This window comes from Anguilla rostrata, chromosome 18 (genome assembly GCF_018555375.3).
Source record: "Anguilla rostrata isolate EN2019 chromosome 18, ASM1855537v3, whole genome shotgun sequence".
Classification (NCBI taxonomy): Eukaryota; Metazoa; Chordata; class Actinopteri; order Anguilliformes; family Anguillidae; genus Anguilla; species Anguilla rostrata.
This window is the reverse complement of record NC_057950.1, coordinates 22,233,447-22,258,989: the sequence shown is the minus strand read 5'-3', so window position 1 is coordinate 22,258,989 and position 25,543 is coordinate 22,233,447. Positions and strand designations below refer to the sequence as shown.

General features: G+C 44.6%; 1 long non-coding RNA gene across 8 annotated transcripts in view; it reads right to left on the bottom strand.

Annotated features, from left to right (window-relative positions):
• The window catches only part of LOC135244847 (uncharacterized), a 94,007-nt gene extending 74,723 nt beyond the window's left edge, over positions 1–19,284 (bottom strand). For 6 of the 8 annotated variants that reach the window (XR_010327070.1, XR_010327069.1, XR_010327071.1 and 3 more), the window contains exons 1-2: positions 19,118–19,284; positions 18,153–18,281 (exon numbers count right to left, since the gene is read on the bottom strand). This is a non-coding gene — a long non-coding RNA (uncharacterized LOC135244847). Of the gene's footprint in view, positions 1–869; positions 952–2,742; positions 2,901–18,152; positions 18,282–19,117 lie in introns of those variants that run through there. The other 2 variants (XR_010327072.1, XR_010327076.1) reach the window with 2 other exon arrangements.
• Positions 19,285–25,543: the final 6,259 nt, after the last annotated feature.

The following is a 25,543-nucleotide window of genomic DNA, read 5'->3' as shown; positions in this document are numbered from 1 at the left end:
GTTATACCTATCCCCATTCCCCATCTGTCTAATGGGTCCCAATAATGACTAAACCTAATAATGAAATAATTATGCATATGTGATTACAGCAAATATTGTGCATTCTAGATTTTTTTTATTTTTTATTGAAAATTAATATGTAGTTTCTGTTTGTTTCATATGGTCAAGCACACAGAGGTATACGCACACTCACAGTATGTATGTAGCATGTATGTATATGTGGGGTCTGTGTGTGTGTGTGTGTGTGTGTGTGTGTGTGCATGCGAGTGTGTCAGCACATGCGTGTGTGTGAGTCTGTGCACATGCATGTGTGTGTGTGTATGGGTGTGCATGGGGGGGGGGAGAGAGAAGCTGATGGTGCACTACCATGCTGGGAGGCTCAGTACAGTATAAATCACGTGCCAAAACCCAGCTGGAAGAAGAAAGCAATTATGACCACAGAGAGAAGGGGCTTCTGCACTTTATCTCTCTTTAAAAATACGGAGGAGGCCAGACAGGTCCAGCACAGGCACACCGCAGACGAGACAGTGGGACCCCGCACATCTACACGGTGCTCAGCCACAGCGTTTTTATCTGCTCTTTTATTAGCTAGTCATGACAGATTTGTTTCCTGAGGTACCCAGCCATGTTAAGCAATACCCTTTCGACTGCAGTTTCTCAAGACAAAAACTTCTCGTGTGATATTTCAACATTTAATTTGCCGGTGATAACGGTTGGTTAGGAAGCTAGGATTAGCAAGATAGCAGAAGACAGTTTAATATAATGCTCTGTGGTAAGGATAGTCAGTACGCGCTGTTAGCGTTCTCTCCTCACAGAGTTGAGGACAAACTCTGACTGAATCCTGCTTGCGTGCGGCTCGCGGTGGGCCGCGAGGCTCGCGTGACGCGGTTGGGTCGTCACGCCGCGGGGCCTTTCCTTCCCATCTGCCTTAGCGCCCGAGGCCGCTGCCCTCTGACAGGCGGAAGAGGTAATCAACGTTGAAATTAAGTTTCAGGGGTTTTTTTTTTAATTAAAAAATGAAAAGCACATGTTAAACAGCAAGCACACTGTTTGCATACAATGTTTACTTCTGCATTATTTACATAAAAATAATTGGGGGTGGGGGCTGTAAGGCTGGCTGGTATGTTGAAGCAGTGGTTATATTCTTATCTGTGGGTGGAGAGACAATCAATTACCTTCTCTCTCTACTGCACCCAACTGCAACACAGCAGAAACGGTAACGGGCTGTTCACCCCAGCCCGTCTCTGTTGTGCTGGCAGACCTCCCTGCGCGCACCTGAGGGCCCGGAGTCAGCAAGCCCTGCCCCCTTCTCCTCTCCCTCTGGAGGAGATACAGAGGTGGGCTCCGACACCACGTAAACCACACGGCTGTATGGGGCCCCAGAGACTTGGGGGCCCCCTGCTGGCTCCAAGCGGTAGCCCCTGTATTAGCGTTCTGCTGGCTGGATAGCTGAACATATTTCTAGCCGGCCACTTTTTTTTTTTTTTGGCTGTTTTTCTGATTGGTTGCTTCTTCTTACTCCGATCTCCCAATTGATGCCACGAGGCTTGCATCCAATTGAGCAGAGCCTACATCACTGAAGAAAAAAAAAAAACTGTCACTCGTACTTGTCATTGGCCACAGAAGAGTACCTGTAGGCTACAGGTTTAATTATTTGCATGTCACCAAACAAAGTGTTTAACTCAGAAAGCTCCAGTTCCACATGCGTAAAGTATATGTGAGCATTTGTGTATATGCAAGTGCGTGTACCTATGGGTTTCTGTATTTGCTTATGAGTGTATGCTTGCATGTGCATGCATGCGTATGTATACGCACATGTGTGTGCGCATGCGTGTGCTTATGTGTGTGTGTGTGTGTGCACGCGCAGTCTTACTTCCAACGTCACCACAGACGCAGTCCCCGGAAGCACTTTCTCTGCAATCAGCGGCAGGATTAGAATGTTTACTTTCGATGACGCTTCCGAGGTTGAAGTCATACTGTATGTGATGTAAACCTGACCTTAAAGAAAGCCCGGGGGAGATAGAGAAAGGCCGGGAGAGAGAGAGAATGGCTGGGGGAGAGAGAGAAAGGCTGGGAGAGAGAGAGAACAGCCGGGAGAGAGAGAGAGAATGGCTGGGGGAGAGAGAGAACAGCCGGGGGAGAGAGAGCCGTCCGTGAGCAGATCGTCACCCAGGGCACACTACTCAGAGCCCGCCTTCAGGATCCAGGGCTCAAAAGAGGGCAATAAATCGTGTGTGTGTGTGTGTGTGTGTGTGTGTGTGCGCATTTGTGTGTGAATAAAGAAAAGGAAGAGAGGAAGACGAACTGGGATTCAATATTGGTCCTTGACTTTGAAACAATTGCAAACAATTGAAAGGAAGAATTATTTTCTTTACAAGCACAGTTTGTCAAGGTCATGGTATGAAAGGGAGCGATAAAGCATAAAAGGGAGAGTTGATTTCATAAATGCCCAAAGAGGGTATGGAAATCAGTGCACAAGGCATTTCTGTCTGAACAGTAAGAAGAATTAACAATGGTGCAGTTATGCTAATCCTGATCATGAATGGAAATGGTGTCATTGGAATCGGACACTAGCAGGGGTCCGAGTGCATCAAATTTCATTAGGTTCGCTAGAACAATAAACATTTTGGGTCTTGAAGATTTAATAAACACATTTTTTTAACTGAAAATGAGGCACATATATGTTGTAATCTAGTAACTAGGTTGTAACAATGAAAATGCAACCGTTACAAAGTTAATTTATGCTCGTCCATTTTACCTGTAGCTGTAGTACACTGAGATTCAGCTCAGGGAAGTGAACATTATCTGTGTTGCTTGACTGAGAGAATCATTCATCTTGATTGCAAATGTTTTGAAAAATCCATTGCCTGCACTTCCTCCTCTAATTGATGAGCAATTTCCTAAGAAAATAATGGAAATGCTTGTTATGTTTGTGGTTGCTGCCGAATCGAAGCCTTGTAAAAATTAATTTAGAGAGTGTCCAGACTTCATAATAATGCCTCAGGACACTTGCTTACATTACTGGAATGTGTTCTGGTAATTAGCATAACGTGTTCCTATTAAAGTGGTTGTCATATCCGGTAATAGAGGAGGAGGTGTCTCTGTTTAAATTTGACAAACAGCATTTGGAACAATAAAAAAAGCTGCTGTGGTCCTGGCATGATACAGGACATCCCCCACCTCCCCCCTGCCAACCCCCACTCTCAGCCCTGCCATTACCCTTAGGGGGTGAAGTGAGAGGGGGGAGGGGGGGAGAGTAGGCCAGCCATGGCACTGACCAGGTTCATAAAGCTCAAAAAAGGTAATGTGGGCTCTGGGAGATCTCCGTGGCAACCGGTGCGTCTGCTCGGCGGGGTAATTGACGGTAATCCACGCGCTGGAAAGGAAGCCGAGCTCCAGGCGGGCATGGGGGCGGAGCCAGAAACCCCGGGGACGTTCGCCATTTGCCTTTTTGTACGTCGCGCTGCCACATGTCCGCCCATACAATTCACCTTTCACCCCGTCGGTGCAGTGCCAGGGGCTGACTTTCAGTCGTACGGGAGTAGATGATGTCATCGGCGAGGGCAAGGTCCTCAAACAAACCAAACGACGGATGGAGGGGGCGCTACGTTTAAAGGCAAACGGGCCACCCCTGGCCCAACCCCCAAGCCCCCCCGACCCCCTTCCCCAAATATGATTGAAAAATTAGATGCAACCTCTGCGGGACAGATGGGAGGTAATTACGGTGTGTTTGCGTTTGACATTGTGAGCTCTGTCATTTGGGCCTCTGGCAGCCATTCAGTAGCAGACAGCTGTCTGTGCAGCGATAAACACTAAGGCCAGCTCCACGGCCTTCGGGAGGTAGAGGCGTATGTTTAACGATCCGAGGCATGGGCATGTGTGCTGGGCTGGTCTGTGTGTGAGAGCGCAGGGCTGTTCTGTGTGAGAGTGCAGGGCTGTTCTGTGTGAGAGCGCAGGGCTGTTCTGTGTGTGAGAGCGCAGGGCTGTTCTGTGTGTGTGAGCGCAGGGCTGTTCTGTGTGTGAGAGCGCAGGGCTGTTCTGTGTGTGAGAGCGCAGGGCTGTTCTGTGTGTGAGAGCGCAGGGCTGTTCTCTGTGTGAGAGCGCAGGGCTGTTCTGTGTGTGTGAGAGCGCAGGGCTGTTCTGTGTGTGTGAGAGCGCAGGGCTGTTCTGTGTGTGTGAGAGCGCAGGGCTGTTCTGTGTGTGTGAGAGTGCAGGGCTGTTCTGTGTGTGAGAGCGCAGGGCTGTTCTGTGTGTGAGAGCGCAGGGCTGTTCTGTGTGTGAGTGCGCAGGGCTGATCTGTGTGTGAGAGCGCAGGGCTGTTCTGTGTGAGAGCGCAGGGCTGTTCTCTGTGTGTGAGAGCGCAGGGCTGTTCTCTGTGTGTGAGGGCGCAGGGCTGTTCTGTGTGTGTGAGGGCGCAGGGCTGTTCTGTGTGAGAGCGCAGGGCTGTTCTCTGTGTGTGAGAGCGCAGGGCTGTTCTGTGTGTGAGAGCGCAGGGTTGTTCTGTGTGTGAGAGCGCAGGGCTGTTCTGTGTGAGAGCGCAGGGCTGTTCTGTGTGTGAGAGCGCAGGGCTGTTCTGTGTGTGTGAGCGCAGGGCTGTTCTGTGTGTGAGAGCGCAGGGCTGTTCTGTGTGTGAGAGCGCAGGGCTGTTCTGTGTGTGAGAGCGCAGGGCTGTTCTCTGTGTGAGAGCGCAGGGCTGTTCTGTGTGTGAGAGCGCAGGGCTGTTCTGTGTGTGTGAGAGCGCAGGGCTGTTCTGTGTGTGTGAGAGCGCAGGGCTGTTCGTGTGTGTGAGAGCGCAGGCTGTTCTGTGTGTGAGAGCGCAGGGCTGTTCTCTGTGTGTGAGAGCGCAGGGCTGTTCTGTGTGTGAGAGCGCAGGGCTGTTCTGTGTGTGAGAGCGCAGGGCTGTTCTGTGTGTGAGAGCGCAGGGCTGTTCTGTGTGAGAGCGCAGGGCTGTTCTCTGTGTGTGAGAGCGCAGGGCTGTTCTCTGTGTGTGAGAGCGCAGGGCTGTTCTCTGTGTGTGAGAGCGCAGGGCTGTTCTCTGTGTGTGAGAGCGCAGGGCTGTTCTGTGTGTGAGAGCGCAGGGTTGTCTGTGTGTGAGAGCGCAGGGCTGTTCTGTGTGTGAGAGCGCAGGGCTGTTCTGTGTGTGAGAGCGCTGGGCTGTTCTGTGTGTGAGAGCGCGGGCTGTTCTGTGTGTGAGAGCGCAGGGCTGTTCTGTGTGTGAGAGCGCAGGGCTGTTCTGTGTGAGAGCGCAGGGCTGTTCTGTGTGTGAGAGCGCAGGGCTGTTCTGTGTGTGAGAGCGCAGGGCTGTTCTGTGTGTGAGGGCGCAGGGCTGTTCTGTGTGAGAGCGCAGGGCTGTTCTGTGTGTGAGGGCGCAGGGCTGTTCTGTGTGCGAGCGCAGGGCTGTTCTGTGTGTGAGAGGCAGGGCTGTTCTGTGTGTGCGAGCGCAGGGCTGTTCTGTGTGTGAGAGCGCAGGGCTGTTCTCGTGTTGTGTGAGAGCGCAGGGCTGTTCTGTGTGTGAGAGCGCAGGGCTGTTCTGTGTGTGAGAGCGCAGGGCTTGTTCTGGTGTGAGAGCGCAGGGCTGTTCTGTGTGTGAGAGCGCAGGCTGTTCTGTGTGGAGAGCGCAGGGCTGTTCTGTGTGTGAGAGCGCAGGGCTGTTCTGTGTGTGAGAGCGCAGGGCTGTTCTGTGTGTGAGAGCGCAGGGCTGTTCTGTGTGTGAGAGCGCAGGTGTTCTGTGTGTGAGGGCGCAGGGCTGTTCTGTGTGTGGGAGCGCAGGGCTGTTCTGTGTGTGAGGGCGCAGGGCTGTTCTGTGTGTGAGGCGCAGGGCTGTTCTGTGTGTGAGAGCGCAGGGCTGTTCTGTGTGTGAGAGCGCAGGGCTGTTCTGTGTGTGAGAGCGCAGGGCTGTTCTGTGTGTGAGAGCGCAGGGCTGTTCTGTGTGTGAGAGCGCAGGGCTGTTCTGTGTGTGAGAGCGCAGGGCTGTTCTGTGTGTGAGAGCGCAGGGCTGTTCTGTGTGTGAGAGCGCAGGGCTGTTCTGTGTGTGAGAGCGCAGGGCTGTTCTGTGTGTGAGAGCGCAGGGCTGTTCTGTGTGTGAGAGCGCAGGGCTGTTCTGTGTGTGAGAGCGCAGGGCTGTTCTGTGTGTGAGAGCGCAGGGCTGTTCTGTGTGTGAGAGCGCAGGGCTGTTCTGTGTGTGAGAGCGCAGGGCTGTTCTGTGTGTGAGAGCGCAGGGCTGTTCTGTGTGTGAGAGCGCAGGGCTGTTCTGTGTGTGAGAGCGCAGGGCTGTTCTGTGTGTGAGCGCAGGGCTGTTCTGTGTGAGAGCGCAGGGCTGTTCTCTGTGTGAGAGCGCAGGGCTGTTCTCTGTGTGAGAGCGCAGGGCTGTTCTGTGTGTGAGAGCGCAGGGCTGTTCTGTGTGTGAGAGCGCAGGGCTGTTCTCGTGTGTGAGAGCGCAGGGCTGTTCTGTGTGTGAGCGCAGGGCTGTTCTGTGTGTGAGAGCGCAGGGTTGTTCTGTGTGTAGAGCGCAGGGCTGTTCTCTGTGTGAGAGCGCAGGGCTGTTCTGTGTGTGAGAGCGCAGGGCTGTTCTGTGTGTGAGAGCGCAGGGCTGTTCTGTGTGTGAGAGCGCAGGGCTGTTCTCGGTGTGAGCGCAGGGCTGTTCTGTGTGAGAGCGCAGGGCTGTTCTCTGTGAGAGCGCAGGGCTGTTCTGTGTGAGAGTGCAGGGCTGTTCTCTGTGAGTGCGCAGGGCTGTTCTGTGTGTGAGGGCGCAGGGCTGTTCTCTGTGTGTGAGAGCGCAGGGCTGTTCTGTGTGTGAGAGCGCAGGGCTGTTCTGTGTGTGAGAGCGCAGGGCTGTTCTGTGTGTGAGAGCGCAGGGCTGTTCTGTGTGAAAGTGCAGGGCTGTTCTGCAACCCTACATAGTCCATTATATTAGGTACTGCCTGAAAACAAAATAAATTGTATTAGTGTGTGTAGTGACCCAATCTGCTATGTGTAAATGCGTTGTATCAATTCATTTGTATTGAAGGCTTTTATAGATGCTGAAAATGGGGTTATTACTCTACAATGAGCAAAGACTCTCTCTTCCTGCTGTGACAGGTGCTGAGCCAGACTGGAGGCTCTGCTAATGCTTGTCTTTAAAAATCCTATTGACTGTAACACATTTAACCTGACAAGACAGACAAATGAAAAAGGTGGGGGGGGGGGTGCTTGAGAGGATGTTGTTGATGACTACGCCCCCACAGCATTGGGTCCCCAGGTTCTCATTTAAATATGGGTTCAGTATCGTATTTACTCCCTTGCCCTAGCTGACACTCTTATCTTCCACCGTTCTACAGGGGAACTGTAGCTGTCTGAGGGAACGCTGGGTTATGGGGGACACAGGACAAGCTTTTGGGGAGACAGCCACCCCTCGCCCGTTCTGCGACTCCTACGTGCTGATCACACGACGAAGGACTTTCTCCTCTCAGGCGGGGTTAACATTCAGCTCTACTTTCATGGTGCTCTCACCCCTCCTCCACTCAACCCCCGCCCACCCCCTCCACCCTCCTGGCTGACCCTGACACCCCCGAACAGCTGCAATCAGGAGCCCGAGATCCGCCGATTTACTGACGGCCGCGGGAATTGGCGTGAACTTGTCTGAGTGGGGTCAGCTCCACAGTGTTCGTGTCGAAGTTTAAGAAACCGCTCTAATGCTGAGCCATGCATGTGCTGCATGTGCGTGATATACTGTACTTTCCTTTTTTTCCATCTGGAGGACCTCCAGTAAAATACATCTAAAACAATCAAGGCAGAAAAGGCATCAGTCTCTATTACCTGTGACATGTTTGTTTATGGATTTTCTGAAAACAGTCTTCATACATGTCAAATTTTGGCATTGACCCCAATGACCACCCCCCTCCCAAGTCAGCCTGACATTTATTCCCCTGTGAACAGGCAACATCAATCTACAGACCCTTACTCTGCTCAATATCCGCCTCCCACTGTCTCTGGGCTGTCCATTTGCTCTCGGTGACCACAGCACACTGAGATCAGCGGCCTGCCCACAGCACAGGCTCCTGTGTTACATTACATTAGAGATTTAGCAGCCACTCTTATCCAGAGCGACTTACACAACATTTTACGTAGCATCCATTTATACAGCTAGATATATACTGAAGCAATTCAGGTCAAGTACCTTGCTCAAGGGTACAACGGCAGTGTCCTACATGGGAATCGAACCTGCGACCTTTAGGTTAGAAGACCTGTTCTTTTACCCATTACACTACACTGCTGCCCGTTACATTGGCTGTTCTCTGCCGACGTATGGCGGGACTGTTCCTGTTCCTCTCTCACTGTAAGCTCATTGGTTATCTTTCAGAGGGCCACATTCAAAGCCAGACGGCTGTTGTGCCCCCTCCAAACACACCATATGCACCATGGCTACACTCTGCTCCATCCAGACTGACAAGACACGGTTGTTTCTCCAACAGTCTGAAAAAACAGTGCCCTTTCCACATCAACAAACACATATGCACAATTGCTTGCATGGCCACATACACAAGCACACACCTACACAGAAATGACATGTGTGTACAAATGTACACACACACACACACACACACACACGCCATATTCAGATTGACCACATTTACTCTACATCACCATCTGAGTGAATACATCTTCTACTGCTCACAGTAATATTTTAGTCACCACCAGTGAAGCGGTACAGTGGCAAGCGACGGGGTGTTTCGATGAACAAACTCACGCATTAATTACCCTGTCTTGGCGAGGGCAGAGCAGCACTGACAGAATGATACATCGTTAAATCAGGAAGCAACAGAGCTGTCTAATTACCCTGGGAAGGGCCCTGGTCCACAAATACAAGAACTTGCTATATGTACTGTACAGTATCTCCTCAGGGGCTGGCCTTGAATACTTTACTCCCTCTGAGCACATACAGGATTCAAGCTGCCACACGCTCTTCCAATTCACACCACAGATATTTATATATAATATAAAAATACCAGCTAGAATAGCCGACTGTATCTGTGCTATACTCAGCAGCTGAAGCCAGAGGACCTGGGTATGATTAGCACTGGGTAAGCAAAATATCCCAGCAGCACCAGCTGGAAACAGTGCTGGACGGCCACTGGGGGCAGATCCTTTAATCAGGGCCTGCTGGAATTCAGTCTACAGCGCCAGGAGAAAGCAGCGCGATTCTGTTGGAGCTTTGCTCTGTAAGGTGGGATGCTAGCCAGACATACTCTCTTTGGGGAAAGATGCCTGGGAATTTATTGCAAAGATTAGGGATGTTGTGCCCAGTGAAAAAAATCTGAGGGGGGGTGTGGGCACCCCCCTCCCCAACTCCATAGGAGTTGTTGGCCACACAACACACTGGCACTACATTACCCACCTATTTCCCTAGGTTGACACTGTAATGACTTCTCATCCATTTCAGTATAATGATGAGGTGTTCTATCACAGCTACTGTGCCTGTGTAGGCAAGCAAATGAGAATGTTAAAGTACCAACTGTGTAGTCAGGAAATAGTAAATAGGAAATAGGAAAAATAGCTAGAATAGGAAATATTTGTGTGAGAGTGTGGTGTCCATCATTCTCCTTTATTCCTCGAAATAAACATGGGGTATTTCTAGAGAACTTTCTAGAGAAAGAGGTGTATGAAGTGTCAGAGTTCAAATGTGCATGGGGGTTTGGTGTGAAAGCCTAACTTAACTGCTTACTTCCTTCAGTTCCTACAAAAATTTTCATACAGTTCTTTCAGATGTAACCGCAGTTTACAAAAACAGTGCAAAAAAATAAAATAAAAAAAAAATACAATTTTTAAAAAAAAATCAGCAAAATCCTAATTTCTAGAAATGCTGGATTAAACAATACCATTTTATTAATCAGCAAAGGTCATTCTCCCTGCCATTGCATTGGCTAACAGTGTTTCAGCTCTGACAAGCAGAGCATGAGGAATGTACATGATGTGTAAGGGTGATGTAAGCTTGTTCGTTTGTTTAGAAACCCCTACCATACTTTGATACATTGTACTAAATCTTACATCTCTGCCGAAGCACATGCTGCAGTTCTTCCACGGAGACAGCAGTGCTCTATTTGCATAGCATCACTCAACATCATTAAGGATCTGCAGGCTGAACTCATAACAAAGTAGACCAGAGCATCTTCTTGGAAATAATCCGTACTGACAATACATCGAGGCTACACACTGCGCTATGAGACTTCTCTATTCATTCACTCTCCACACATCAGGGCCTCTGTGGAGGCGTATATACAAGGGACCTATCCAACACAACGCATTTCATCTACTAGAACAAGAGTCAATGACAGTTCGGTTTGTTTCTTCCTTTCTTTAATCTCCCGTGTTACACAGTGAATCACCAGTAGTCTCAATGCCGTAGCGTAATTATTTTTGAGCCATTGTACGGTTTCTGTTGCAATCGGGGAAAGGAAGTGGTGAGTTTAGATGGTGTGTCATATTAGAACTTTCTGCATGGGGCATAAATGTGTTCCACTGAAGGATGGTGTGATCCACACCTGCATTACAGTCCCTCTCTGTAGATGTCTGTGGAATCTGTGAACATGTGCTAATCCCCCCCACCCCCCCACCCCTACGCTCACCCCCCCCACCCCCACCCCCTTCCAGAAAAGACCATCACTTGCTGTGTCTTCAGCATGCAGGCCAGCTAACAGATCACTCCACTTCTTTCTTATTTAAATCAGGTTTTAGTCCCCTTAATATTAATATTGCCTTCTCGGTTTTCTTTTATCTTTTCCCTTGTAACAATCTAAAAACATACCTCCATTTCCCCCGATAGTATTTGTTCTGTCTTCAGATAGCAGATCAGTTAACAGATAGCACTCCACTTTAGTCTTTAATTTTAACTCCCCCTCCACTTTACTTTTATCTCCACTTTTATTTTGGGTCCAGTTTGTTCTCTTTGATTATATATATTTATATATTCATGAACAAATATAAACATTTCTAATGTGAAAATAAGAAATAATTGGGGATGTTCAGGAGCTCAGTTTTAGCTGCTTACTCCTGAATTGATTGCCCAATTGTCTGCCTGTCACTCTCTCTCCGTCTCCCTCTCTCTCCATCTCTCACAGTCTCAAATGAGACTAAAGGAAAGTGAAGGCTGCCCTAGTCTCATTCCTTCACACTGTGAATGGCACACAGTCGATTGCCCGCTGATATCACAGACAGTCTTTAAAAGCAACGGACGCCTGAGAATAGCGCGATGGCGAACGGGATTGATTTTCTCCTCTCACCATCTGAAGAGCAAATGAAATCACTTCGGCGAGCTCGTAGCGATTACCGTTCCGTTGGGTACTCAAACAATATTTTAGAGCCGATCAATTAAGCGGCGAATGCTTGGCTGCGCGTTCTCAAAAGATACGTCATCTTATTATGAACACCCTCTGATGTCACGGTCTCTGGTGCGCTGATCTAACCATAGAGTGCTGCAGTTATTTCTTTTGCAGAGAGCACTATCCTTATAACTTTGTATGCCTTACATTTCTATATATCACAAATTGTATCCATTTGTGTATTAATGTAGGCCATTATTATCCACTGGTTTGGCATGACAGGAACAGTATTTTCATGTTCTCTGCTTGTGGAAGGTGCGCTCCATACCAAGAATGGTGTGTATTATTAATATCCACAGAGCTGGGTATTGACTGATAAAATTAAGGTACCTATGCTCGACTGTCCCACCCGGGGATCGAACCTCCAGCCTTTCCAAGCCTCGACCACACTGCCGGCCACCACTGAGGTCTCACACAGAGGAGGCTCATGGGACGCCACGCCCTTCACCTCTCGCCAGGACGACCCGGGGGGTCGATGCCGGCGCGTCGGCAAGGGTCCGCCCGGCCGCGGCCACCCAGGGACCCGCCCTGACCCCCCGAGGTTTACGCCAATCACCGCCTCGCAGCTCGCTGACGAATCACAGCCCTTACATCGCTCGGTGCTCCTGACTAACGCTGCTATGTAGGACAGCGAGGAGAAGCCCTGGGAAAGCCTGCTGGGTAAACAGAGCAGTGAAGAGGAAGGCCGGCGTGTGGGGTCTGAAGCAGAGCAGCAGACCCACAGCCTCTTCCTCTTCCTCTTCCCCCAGCCGTGCTCGCTAACAACAGTGGAATGAAAGAGGAAAACTTTCTTAAATGAGTTACCCAAAGTTTGGGACGGTGCAGTGGAGCTAAAATAAATCGAATTACACTGAAGACCTGATTATTCTCTCTCAGGAGCCAGTTGTTCCAAACAAGACCAGGCTGTTTTTTCCTTCTTTCTTTCTTTCTTTCTTCTTTTAAACATAGAACCAAATTACTGGGGACTTATATAATGGATCTCAAAAGTGTTTTAATGAGCCAAGACAAGGGGACAGGAAATGGAAGCCCCCCCACCCCTGTTTGAAGCTTCTGATCCGAGGCCGTCTTTCCTGCCAAGTGATTAAGTGCACTGTAATTAGGGAAAATCTCACATGCGCTCAACCACACAAATGAAAAACAACAGGGTGTTCAAATCACACCATACATTTAGATTAGACATTAAAGATGATGAATCACGATGATAAGAATCTATATAAATAGCAATAATTACTGCCGCTTTATCAAACAGATTATTAATTGATCCGTATAAAATGTAGCACTTACAGCAGCAATACAGCTGGCCCATAAAGTAATTATGCTGACTGATTATTTTTACTGATTACTGATGAATTAAGAAACCACATTTGAGTTTGTAGCATAAATGACAGACACGCCAACATGCTACAAATATCATCCTGTAGTGCCGTCTGCAGAAGTAGGGCAGCAATTTTGCAGAGACTAATAATCATAAAATCCCCCCTCTTTTACAAAAGAATCTTGGGTGAAAAAAGGGGCATGGATGCGTGATTATCTTCATTATTGTTACTCACTGATAAAACATAAGTGGACATCATTTCCACTTTTCTAGTATGTGGGTAGATTCCACAGAGGGAAATAAGTAGTAGAGTACCAAAATACATAATGTCTGAGAACTGTACCTGGACTATTTTGAGTTAAGATGAACAGTAATAAAAAATAAATTGTAGAAAAAAAAAAAAAAAAAAAAACATTGCTAGGCTGCACATTTTAATATTATTTCCTTTCAACATCCTTCCATGAGGTAGAGAAACAACCGAGATATTAAAGTGCTTTCATTACCAGTAAAGGTGATAAAAACGACGACATTGTGAGATTTAATGGAAGGTATCTCGGCATCTTCACTAGCTCTTTGCATATTGTTCATTGAGTGTATGAGATACAGAACTTTAAAATTCAATGAATAAGTGCAATATCTACCACGAAGTAAAGAGAAGCAAGGAACAAACGGGCCACGGTAAGGCAGGCTGCCCTCTACTGGTGAAAATAAAAAGCACAGCTCGGTCAAGCACATTCAGCATTCACTTCTACAGCGAAGTAAACCTATATACCTTCTCAAAGAGTATGTATTCTGTGTCTGTATTATGGGAATACTCAAGGTCTTGCTACAGTGATTCGCAGGCTAACAGAGGCAAATGCAAATGGGAGGTTAAGCAAGGTCAATGTCAAGGTCAAGGGTTAAAATTTGAAATCAGAGTGAGGTTCTGACCACAATAATATAGCTTGATGAAAATGTTTGGGCTAAACAATCAAATTCTTTAAGTGAACACTGCAAGAAGAGAGTAAGTTCGTGTTTTGAATTGCCTTGTATGCCAGTTTCAACAAATATCAACTTTTTATGTCCGTGTTGTCTGGCACCAGACTCCTCAGCCGTAAATATCATTCTTTTTGACCACCAGATGTTTGAAGGGCTAAAGAACCAAACCAACACAGTCATTTTCTGTTACTACCTAGGAGTTTCATAACTAGACACACGATGGCGACATTTCTGTTAGTCATTAAATCCCCATCCCTGGACATCCAGAGTCACCGCGGCCAAGGAGACAATTAGACTTTTAATTTGCCTTATTGAATATTTCATGAGGACACTGCTGGCTGTCCTTTGTGTGTGGGTCAAAGTATAGCATCAGCTATTGGAAACAAGAGGAAGGCTAGAGTGAGAAATACTGCAATTGGCTTACATTTCCAATTACATTAATTTCCTTTTCCATCTAGTGCAAGGTTCTCTCCTTTTACCTCCATTTAATCAGACCACTAAGCAGAGTGCAAACCCATTAGAGCCAAAATGAAGTTGAATGGATCTGAACTGCGAGACACTTCAATGACAGGTAGTTACAGAGCGGGGGATGGTTCTGAGCCGGGAAGACAAATCCGTCCCCATCCCAAACACATAGGAGGCGTGTCGATTGAACAGGGCGATTTAAGGCCAGCAACTCAAAATAAAATGCTTCTGGTTTTCCCAGAATGCTTTGCAAGGTACAGGTTTGTCTTAAAGTATATACCAAGGTGTTGTTTCTTTTTTTTTTAAACATGTCATTAATACAATGTGGAACAAATACAACATAACTGAAGTAGACAGACTCATGATCACATGGATAATACATACTGATAGCGTATGAGGAGTAAGGCAATAAGAACGCACCCACCATTCACCATTTTGGCCCAAGGAACTGGACTGATCTCAGGTCAGCCAGCGCCCCAAGTTCACACAGTGTAGGTAAAGAGCAAGTCTTGATCTCAAAAGTTAACACTTTTTAAAAGGTTTTCCTGACACTCATCCCAAATTTATATTCTCGAGGCAGGCTTTGGGAGCGCTCCCGGGACAGCACACAAACGCCAGAGAGGAGCGCGGCTGCTTAATTTGCGGTCGGTGAAGTGGGTCAGAGTTTGGGACTGGGGCCGGGCCGAACCACTGGAGCGCTCAGTCCCCCTCCGCGCGGGACGGGCAGAGCGGGTGGCCTGATTCCGCAGCGGGCAGCGTGCCACCCTGCCGCTGACGGAGGAGATGGGCACGCAGCCCACCGCCTGGCACTGTACCCGCACTCGGTTCCATATAGATTTTTACTGCACTATAAAAGGCTCTCTTGTTCAATCTATGTCTTGTTAAATTGCCATTCATCACCGCTGTTTATTGGAGCAATGATAACAATTACTCTCCCCAAAAATGGCCGCACACACATCTATTAGAGGAACTTTGGCACATCCAAAACAATGCGATGCCCTGGCACAAGCCATATCTGTCAGATCATATTTTATTACATCGACTTCTCGTACATAATGAGCATGTTTATCATTACTTTTTATTTGCATTCTGTTTCTGTTCAAGCTGCGCTAGTAACTGCGTGCTTGTTCCCACTATATGACCCAACCTTTGTTTTTATCTTTGACTTTACGAATCTTGCTTTTAATTGTTAGTCAAAGTTCAAATCAAATTTAGAAGAAATTCCAGCACATTCGTTGCACAGTTACAACCATTTTGCACAAGAACAGCCATTGCCACCTTGATCTGGTCACATTTGTCCATAAAGCAAGTGCATTTCCAAATGATGCTTGCATAGCACACCTAAAAGACTTAGACCAGGGCTACCCAGCTCTGTTCCAGGAGATCTACCATCCTGCAGGTTTTCACTACAGCTCTAACAAAGCCACACCTCATTCAACAGGTAGATCTTGTTGAGCTGCCAATTAGTAGAATCAGGTGTGCCAAATTAGGGTTGGAGTGAAAACCTACAGGGCGGTAGATCCACTGACATAAGGCTGGGCAGCCCCGACTGGCACAATAATATTCAATGCTGAATGTGTACCAAAGGAAAAAGGGATTTGTATTCCAAGTTAGATCTGCTGCAGTATAATAAAAACCTAGTAAATGGGAGGAATCCCTACACATACCCAGGAAAATACAGGTGCTTTCCACATAAAGGGAGGGGCAGGAAAACACGATATAGAATACATACAGCAGCAGAGGTAGGTGGGTGTGAGCATGTTCTCACAAACAGGTAATATCTAATATTTATTTATGCAGTATACACTTCATGAAAAAACGAAAAGCTTCTGCATCCAGGCAATTTAAGCGATGTATCTTCCATTCATTTTAAACTTCTGTAACAAGCCAACATTATTTCTCCATTAAAAAAAAGTGCTGGCATAAGATTTAATCCTTATTCCTTTCAGTGTCACGTCGTAAGTCTTATTTTTATAATATTACTGTATGATCCATAAACAACGTTCACAGTGTTCCTTTAAGAAGCGCCCCTTCCTTTATTTCGAGCCGCTCCCGTGGAGTAATCGTTTTCGGCCGAATCCCGGCAGAACCCTCGGCGTTTCTGTTGACGCCGCGCGCGCCCTTTCTTCTTTCCCTTTATTCTCCCTCCTTTTAAGCGTTGTCATGGTGAACCATCAGAGGAGACGGCCAGAAGGTGAAGAGAGAAGTTGGGGGCATTGACCAGAGAGAGAGGCCCCTCTCTCACTCAATAAGCCCGTCTGGTCTGAGCGAAGCCCCTTGCGCCGCGCCGATCAATTTTTATTAAAGCCAAACGTGTCCGCGGCTGACGGAGGCCCCATGTATCCGCACAATGGCTAATAAAGCCCGTTACGAAAGCCACTTTGAAGAAGAACAGGCAACCAAAAAAAACAGGCCCTTATTCTCTTCACTGTGCGATGCTAATTAGAGTTGTGATGCATTCATTTGCTTTGAATTCACACAAGAACTCTTTTCAGCTGAGGACATGTTCAAACAGAATGCAAAAATGAGCCACTCTTATTTACACACGCATGATGACAAAAGCGTGGAGCACACTGTATATTTTAGAGCCATCACAGACCATCATGGCCCAGATCTGAAGCACTACCGTTTCCATATTTCCCTGTAAAGTCCTAATCCAGAGGAAAGGTCAATACTGTAGTTTCACTGCTTTTTCAATTTCCTGTTCATTTCATAGGAGCCATGGCAATATGGGTACAGAATTTGTGTTTAACAAGGTACAAATTCATGACCCCCAGGTTCTGAGGAAACCACCAGTGTACCACACTATGGCATACCGAGACCGAGAACCAATTATGAAATAATTAGACATGCTGCATGTATTCAGCAGTTCATACATATGAAGAGTTAATTATAGGTAAACTTATTTTAATTACAAATTAAAATTTCCAACTAAAAATGAAATGCCAACTAACTGGAAAACTCTGGAAAAAAAATGTTTTCATTTTTCAACTAAATATTAAAGTCTGAAAATGATATTCGCGTATCTGCAGCATGTCAGTACAGTCATGAATCTCCTGAAATCTTGCCATGCTCTTTCACTCCCATCTGCTGGTAGATGTTGGTATTACTTATTTTGAAGTAATGAATTTTCAGATAAACTGGATATAGTTAATTACCAATCATTTTGAATTCCATAAAGACTAAATTTTAAAGTATAAATATTTTCTGCCAAGATTTTACATGCCATGATTCTAGATAACATAAAATGTAAATTCCAGAGATTTAATTAGATAAGATCAATGCCAGTGCAGCATGTAAACTATTGCTAGTTACAATAATGTGGGATCAGTTGATCTACAACCACATGTAATAGAATCACGATCACAAATCGGTCAATTGAGGCAGAGTGAAATGTGCAAGGTTAATTTCTGATAGAGTACATTGTAATGTATGCAAAGACGTTCAACCTCTTATATTATTGAGGTTAGGTTTAATAGTTCCCTGACATTACACTCATTGTAATACCAGCAATAAAACACATAGTTCACAGATAATTAAAATCACCATGCTAATGGTGAATTGTGAAAGGAAATAAACCACCCACAATAAGCTCACATAGTAAAACATCAATGGTGGTAGATGCTGTAGAGAGCAGGTGTTAAAATGGCAGTTACTTTAAATTGTACAGAAAATATAAGCAAAAGAAATGGGCCTTTATTTCAAAATTGATGTCTTAATTGCTATTGCCAAATCACTATTGGCAATGGCAAATTCTATGGCATCTATTTCATAGATATAATGTCATCTGTGAAGTGGTATGTGACAAATTTTAAGCCTTTCTGTGATATACTGCACCCTTGTAGCGACAATGAAATGTTTCAGTCTTTATCCAATAAATGCCTTTTGCAATGACCATAAAATCATGAGAAAAATGTAACGATAGTCATTGAAGAGCATAGTCATCTCCATCATTGAACATACACTGTGTTTCAAATAGTGCTGTACAGATAAGAGATAATGCATTCAAGCCCGTAGAGCTTGGGACCATGAAGGCCTACCTGTAGAACACGCCCTGCTTTCCCGCTCTCCTTCAGAGATCTTCAACAGAGGCCATTTTCCAGCATTCACATGGAGCTGCAGGGTCTCCTTCAAAAAAGTCCTCAGGTCCTCAGTCCACAGATAGCAGTCTAGTTGTGAATAAACATGACGTCTTTTCAATTCTAATGTTTTACATTATGAGGACATAACTAACCATCATCTACTCCTCACTTAAGGAGAACTTTGAATAGTTCCCTTAATATTTGCACCACGTGATTCAGTGGCTGCCCCAGCATCTAACATTAGGAGATAAACCTAACCTGATGCAACTTGTAACTCATTTACTTTGTCATTTATATATCAATCAAAAATAAGCCAAAATGCAAAATGTCCATTTGTCTGGGCCAGTCAAAAACATGCACAAAAACATTCTCTATATATATTTTTCAAATACCAGATTTGTCTTTTTTTGTCCTTTTGTCTCAATGTTATCTTCTGCAGTGCCTGGATAACCAACTTTAGTGCCACCTATTGGCCACCACAATGCCAATTCCATAATTGCACAATTGCCAATTTCTCAGAGCGACATATTGCTTTTCAAGGCTTTTCGGTAACCTTTTAAGAGGTTTTAATTGCAGAGCTGGCTTTGTCTTCATTTCTCATTTTGAGGAGGACAGGCCAGATACTCCTAAAATTCATTTAGGGCCATGCGCATGAGTCCTGATTAATTTCAAACTTCAGTTGCCAAGGAAAATGGAACACAAAGAGACTCTGCAAAGTTTTCTAGTTATTACTACTAAATAATGATAATTAATTGCGCAAGATAAATTAATCCAAGCATTCAGAGAACAGTTTGAAAGTGTTGATTCTGACTGCCTGGCAAGGTAAATGAAGGTTTATTGAAACTTTTCTTAATTGAGAACACAATCATAATTGATTTTTTTGTAGATTTTCTTCTGTAAGACAGTGTTATTTCATATATTACCTTAATGTTAGATGCTGGGGCAGCCACTGAATCACGTGGTGAAAATATTAAAGGAACTATTCAAAGAACTCAAAGAAATTATTTGCAAAAAATACCCAACAAAAAGACACTATCGCACAAAAAAAGAAATCAGAACAAGCTCCAGATTCTACAAATCAAACATGACACAGTAGCCATATGATCAGGAAAGACTCGCTTTCCTAGGCTTTTATAGAGCCCAGTAATTAGGAAACTGGTATCAGCTGTCCTGATTGGCAGTGAGCTACAGCTGGTACCCTGCCTGTGAGTGGAGGTGGTGCTGTCCAAGGTACTGAAGCTCTCCCAGGGCTGTCCACTGAGACACCTGGGGTGCTGAAAGGACAGCGCACCAGATCCTGTCGCCCTTCCTGACACTGCTGAATATTATAAATATATATGTGAGCTCCATAATGTATAATAGTTCACACAAGTACAGATTTTCAGCTTTTATTAAAGGGTATTTTAATGCATTTTGGTTTCACTATGTTGAAATGACCACACTTTTTATACACAGCCCCTCCATTTCAGGGCATCATAATATTTGCGACAAATGGCATCGCAGGTGTTTCTGATTAATGAGGTGTGTTCAATTGCTTTCTTAGTGTAGGTATAATATGCTTTCAGGATCTAGTCTTGATCCTGGGCTTTTGATTGCCTTTGGAGTCTTTATTGACATTTGTCAGCATGAGGACCAGAGTTGTGGTAATGAAAGTCAAGGAAGGCATTATGAGGCTGAGACATGTCACAAACGTAGGCTTACAAAAATCAACTGTTGGCAAGAAAACATTAAAAAAACAAACAAACAAACAAAAGAACAGACAGGAAAATAAAAAAGTGTTGGCTTACTGCCTTTAATTGCCCCCCCCCCCCCAAAAAAAAAAAACAAAAACAAAAAAACAAAATAGGAATCTTTAGGAGAAACACAATAAGATCAATCTGGCAACCAAACATCTGAAAAGGAAAAAATGACAACAAAAACTGGCACCAACCCACTAGACTGTGCACACTACAGCCCCCCAAATACTGTTCAAAAGCTCCGCTCACTAGACCTGGAAGCCAGGCATCTTATAGAGCACATACTCTGTAGGGCTGGTGCTGCCCCCTGGTGGCACCCCTAATTCCCTTCCTGGTATCACCATGGTTGGAAGAAGTTTGTGAACCCTTTGGAATAACCTGGATTTCTGCATTAATTACTCATTAAATGTGGTCTGGTTTAAGTAACAATAATAGACTGAATTTCCTCCATTTGTAGGAAACTTCGTCTTATTGTGGATTGATGAATACCCAGGCCTTTAGAAATACTTCTGTAGCCTTTGCCAGCTTATGCATCTCTACAGTCCTTCTAAGGTCATCTGAAAATGATTTTGATCAAGGCATAGTTCACATAAACAGATGCAGAGCAGACTCTGTCAGTAACCAAACTTTTTGTGACTTTTTTATTGGACAGGGCACCTCCAACCCACACCTCCAATCTCATCTGATTGATTGGAACACAGCCTAGAGGTTCACTTACTTTTTCCAACCTAGACTGTGAATGTTTAAATTATGCATTCAGTATTGACATGAAGTACAATTTTTTGTTAGTGATTAGTTGAAGCAGATTGTGTTAGTCTATTGTGACTTAGATGAAGATCAGACCAAATCTAATTAATGCAGAAATCCAAATAATTCACAAACTTTTTCTTGCAACTTTATACACACACACACACACACACACACAAACATTCTGAGGTCATTCAGGGCAGTGTGAAATACAGCACAAGAATGTCCAGTACACTGAAAATTGAAAAGAAAAAACTGACTTACTGTCCTTCTCCGCAAAGCTGAATAATTTGTCCTTTATTTTTGGGAAATATTTCTGTAGTTCGGCAGTGGTAGAAAAACACTTTACTGCAGTAAGGTTTTTGGCTGTCTGGGCATTCTGGTTAGTGTTAGCTTAGCTCTACTTCAGTGCACAGTTTGGGTTACAGAGAGGAAAAATAGCCGCTACTGTATTCATTAATATGGAGGAATCCATGTGCTTTCAGTTGCACTGCTTTCTAAAGTAGCTGTGAGTGTCTCAGTGAAAACAGGAGGGCTCAGAACAACTGACACTTACACAATGTCAGATATGATGGGAGAAAACAACAACCACATTAAAATACAGTCTGACCTCATGGTCATCAGTGTTTGAGCATATACTGTACCATCAGAAGTGAAAAGGACTGTGCCAACATAGCATGCATGCTATTCATTTTGGTGCCGACAAACCATGCTATTGATGTAGGTAGCTTCAGTTTGAGAGTCCCCCTGGTCTCCATGGAGATACGTGAAGGCCTGCATGTAAACACCGAGGAACGGGGGAAATATGAACTTTCTTCAGTGATATATTGGCTCAGGCATTTCATCCTCACCACAGTTTTTCCTTTCATCACATTGTAGGATTGTCTCAGCTTTTTTTCCCCATCAAACAGTCTTTACGTCACTAAGAGTCCTGTGCTTTCAAAACACTGGTTCAGGGGCATGGCCTGTGTGTGTTGGTTGCAGCTGATCTGTGATTCAGGCACGTGAATCCATTTCCAGACTGGACGCAACATAGCTAAATACGTAATTCCCCGTTAGCTCTTTGTTCCATGTTAGTTCTGCTGTTACGGTGCCTGTCGTAAGTTTTGTGTTTACATTTGTCTCTGCTGTGGGTGTATCTCCTTCTACCAGTTAGTCATCTGATTGGCCTTTTACATCGTCTGTGACTCGGTTTGAGAAAAAGCCATTGGGCACTTACCGGTGGAGACTGGCTCTTTGAACTCATTCTTGGTTGTCGATTTAGCACAGCACACAGGCACATTTTTGCGCTTACTGAGCGCATTTAACTATGAGGTAGCCAATAAATAATAAATACATAATTGGTAAAATCTGTTGATAAATTAGTTTTATGAACTATTTTATATTCATACAATTGTCATTTTTGTAATTGACACATTTGTCATCTTCATCATCACCACTTCACCTTGGCATCATCTGAAAAATAATGTAAGAGCTAATTAAATATTGCTGTTCTAATTTTGTATTTATGTTGGCCTGTTTATTTTTCATATGTGATTACTCTGTCATCATCAGCACCATCATTATGCAAAGACAGAAATACTACAACTAATATCATTTTAATGACAGTTGACTATTAGTACCAATGTCAAAATGACAATGTAGTCGGAATAATGTGGTGGAATCAGCATAATAGCATCTTAATATAAGAGCCACATATGCCAGCTTTATTACTTATTTATTTTTCATGATTCATCACCATGAACAATGGACACAAGAAAGTTATGGCAGGTGACATTTTCATTAGTAATATTAATAGTAATAATCTTAAAATAATTATGTAATCAAAACAATAATGACGGTGGATTAATAATCCTAGATCGCAGTTTAATACTCTATGTATTCTGATACAGTGGTTCTGTGCAGGCAACTCTCAGTTCACCCATTTTAAACATCCATGAGTCATCAGAGCCTCATACTTGTTCATGTCCGGGTGTGCCTGTGTAAGCAGTCGCACTGTGATGTAAAACCATGCGGACCAAATTGGAATTAAATAAATTTTATGTCTTCTTCTGAGAGACTCAGAAGAAAAAAAAAACAGTGCCGGGAGAGGAATTAGTTCAGTGGGAAGAAATTTTAGAGCTTAAAAATTCTGTCCAAAAGAATTTAATTTGGCCAGGGTGAATTTGTAGTTTTGAATGGACTTCAATTGGGAAATTTGGCACCACAGGCTTACTGAACTGCAATACCTCGAGTAACCACTGGGGTTTATGAGCTTTACGGAGAACGCCAATCCCCGGTCCCCTGATAATTGTTCATTAAAGCAAAGCTGGAAGTTAAGCAGTTTCAATTTCTCTCATATGCGAATGCCTAAACCTATTTTAATAACTCAGTTCTTATGACATACTCATCCACCAGGGTTTCTGCAAACCTTCCTTCGGTCACACGTAGCCTTCATGCTACGCTAATACCTTCCTCTGTAGGAGGGAGGCGGGCATGAGTGTAATCCCAAGACATCTCTCTCACAAATGACAGTCCTTTGATTGCGCTGCCTGGTGTGATAGTCTGTCTTCGCAATGCAATATATGTAACCAATCAGGTGCTCATTTGTCATCTATCACTCTTAATTTGAGTGACTGCCGGAGGCCTGTGTGGTAGCCCCTGGGGCTTTAACATTTGTTGTTTGTTATTTTGATTGGAATTAGCTGGAAGCCTCTGAGCAATAAACAGTGGTGGAACACAGTCATCGCAATATGGCAATCAAAAAAAAGAAAAAGGCCTTTAACTTTCCTACTGACACAGACACAGGCTTAAATACACAACAGAAATGTTTGGTGTTAAATTGCGTCACATCTTTTACAATGTATTCTTCATCATCCTCAGTCCTCAGCGGTGTGTCAACAGTGGCCTCGTCATCACTGGAATCTGTAGTCCGCTATACAAATTGAACATGTATGCCTGAGAATGCATTAGACTAGCCTTTTCATTAATCCTTGGTCAAAAATCTTTAGGATGCTAATAATGCTAGCTCATCCTATTGAGCCACTTTTCCAGTGTATGACTGGACCCCACACTCTGGTGTCTGTTCAGGCCCTGTTACAGTGCATGGACGGCCCTGTGGTTTGGTGTGAAATCCGGACCGTGGTAGTGGCCAGTGGTGGTCAGCAGTGCCACGCAGCAGGCTAACATTATTGGCTGTCTCATTGGCAAGGGAATGACTGTGTATCACCACTCAACAGCGACCCCTTCTGGTGAACTGAGTGGCCACAGTCTGCCTACACAAGCTGCACACGAAATGTCAAAACCCAGTTGTTGATTGGAGCCTGCACAAACTCTGACACATCAGAGGATACATTTCATCAAAAGTTGAAATTCTCGGGTCAAGGTCAGGGGTCAAAGTGCGCAGGCCTCTTAAATGGTGCCAGTCTCTGCGTCACTCAGTATTTCTCTACCTTTCAGGTCGGGGTTGTCCAGACGCCGACGACTTCGGAAGCGCATTACAATGCGGCGAAGGGGCCAGAGAGCGCAAGTTAAGCTCAGCGCCTCATTATTAACGGTCCTGTATTTTACACCAAAGTCACGCGTGCCAATAACCCCGCTCTGCTCCCTAAATACTAAATGATTGTTATTAAAGTGTGATTGACAGGCCCGGTTATTAATTGTAATCTCGCGCGCATATGCGGGGTGATTGCTCAGAGTAACGGGCTTTGTGTGCCAGAGCGGCTACACGCGGACGCTAATTTGCTCTGACACGCTATCAAAGCTGGCTCATCTCCGGGTCCCGTGGTTACGCTCTCTATGGGCGGAGCGTTCGCTTAACGACGGGCGTGGCCCCCCGAGAAGGTTCCGGTGCCTCCAGAGACCATGAACCCAAGTGCAATTTCTTTCCTTTTTTTTTTTCTTTGCCAATATAAAGCCATTTTTTGGGTGCCTTTATTTCTCTTTTTTTCACACAATATATGCCATCTCAAGGAAGCTGTTTGTTTTGCTAGTGAAATTTGTGAGACTGGAAATGCTATTGCACGGTATGGTGTCATTAACCAAATTGCCACCACGTTTCAATTGAACTGTGTTCCTCCACATTTGTTGCAGTTACATTGACACTTTTCCATTTTGAATGATCATGGTACGGTGTGACTTATATAATGGATGATTATGTTCTTGCAATTATATTTGCGGAAAATGATAATAGATGGCAGCATATTATTAAAAGTTATGTCGTCTTCTACAATCCTTTTTCCATTTTAGTCACATTGAACATTTACATTTCATAGTAAATGTTTTCCAATTGATGCATGACCTTCTGTTCAACATGTTTAGTTTTCTAAAGAACTAAAGTCTTCAAACTTGATTAAACACATTTTCTTCTCAATTAATTTTGAAATATAGGACCTGGCAATACAGTAAATGCACATCCTGATTCCCATAGTCATAACTGGTCAATGATTAATTTAGATGCATCTTCAGTACAACAGGAATTAGCATATTACTCAACAAAAGCTGACACTGGCTGACATGGGAATACAAACCAAATGGCATTTTATAGCTTGCAATGTACACAGTGTACTTAGTTGGATATTAGCTCTCAATAGCTCTGAACATTAAAACAAAACAAAACAAAACAAAAAATAAATAAATAAAATTATATCATAATGGGAAATATAAACTCAAATTCAAGTAATAACTTGTTTTTCCAGCTTTAACATTTTCCTACCAAGCAGTAGTATTTTGCTTCACTATTATGTATGTTTCAAGGAATCTCATCAAGTAAGTTTTCATAACTCACTGGCAGGTCATTTTGCTTGTTTACTGTGAGCTCATTTGTCTTAAATTTCTTAATTTATCTATTTTTAAAAGTCTGTCAATACATACACCTTGCCTGGACAA